This window comes from Leiobunum rupestre, chromosome 5 (genome assembly GCF_980474605.1).
Source record: "Leiobunum rupestre chromosome 5, qqLeiRupe1.1.hap1, whole genome shotgun sequence".
NCBI lineage: Eukaryota > Metazoa > Arthropoda > Arachnida > Opiliones > Sclerosomatidae > Leiobunum > Leiobunum rupestre.
The window spans coordinates 48,527,913-48,528,944 of NC_143388.1; the positions used below are offsets into that span (position 1 = coordinate 48,527,913).

At 33.8% G+C, this 1,032-nt stretch overlaps 1 long non-coding RNA gene across 1 annotated transcript; it reads left to right on the forward strand.

The window, feature by feature from the left end:
* Positions 1-312: 312 nt before the first annotated feature.
* LOC149945193 (uncharacterized) lies at positions 313-718 on the forward strand. Its single transcript, XR_016480838.1, has 3 exons — positions 313-388; positions 525-580; positions 687-718. It is a non-coding gene; the product is annotated as an uncharacterized LOC149945193 (long non-coding RNA).
* The last annotated feature ends 314 nt before the right edge of the window (positions 719-1,032 follow it).

Here is a 1,032-nt window from a genome sequence, read left to right on the forward strand (position 1 = left end):
GCGGCCAAACTACCTTTTAGTTAGGACCTTATATCTCGTTAGCCATTAATATTAGAATTATCAAAATTATTTTAAGCACTAGAGGAAGGTTCAGCTAAATAAGAAAAATATAATTCAATTATGTAATTGTTAAAACAGAAACGTACAGCTTGAACGAAAAAGAGGCTTTTACTGCATTCTTACCCCTTAAGGCAAAGCACTTTTGGAGCGCAAATTTATAGCACTTTTAAGAGATAAGACAGCTAACAAAGATGTGAAAGTCTAGTCGAACTTAAGTATTGATAAAGTTCTGAACAGTTACAGTGTATTGAGCCCTACTGACAGAGAATTTGGACGAAAATTTAGCAATAATTCTTGGACTGGGCTTATTGGGATGGTTCACAGAAACGTGAGTAAAGGTTTAACTCTATGCTGCTTAAAACTTTCAATTTCTTAAAACTAATTTTACACGCTCATATTAATAATCACGACATTTTTTTTAATTTAATACACTTGTCTTTATTTTATCGAAAGTGTTTTTACAGGGGGAGGGAAGCTTATGCGAAAAGCCTTTCCAAAATTAATTATAAAATATTGTCAGGTAATGACTACAAATAATCCAGGTGCTCTTGGACAGGAATACCCTTTAGGTCATTGTCTTGGTTTCGAGATAAAAGCTTAAACTATTATTTATGTTTTTAACTTAGGAAGTTCATTTTGCTATTGATATACTCGGACTTCTCTTCTCCATTTTTTGACGATTGGCTGTCGTTCCTCGTTCGATTTCCGAAGTTTTCCGAGAGCCGCTCCGCGTTTTTCTTTTGGCGTCCATTTTCCACTCAGGTATTATGACTTCTGTTGCCTCATTTCTCAAAATGACATTTCACGGTTTTCTTATCACGCTTTAGGTATGGCTGGTTCTGTTCACGCTATATTTCTTAATTCGGTTTCTTTTGAAATCGGTAGAGCCTAATCGTTGCCAAAAAAATTATACCGTATCAAATCTCAATATCAATAAGGTAATGAAATAAAAGTAATTTGGATTATATTAAT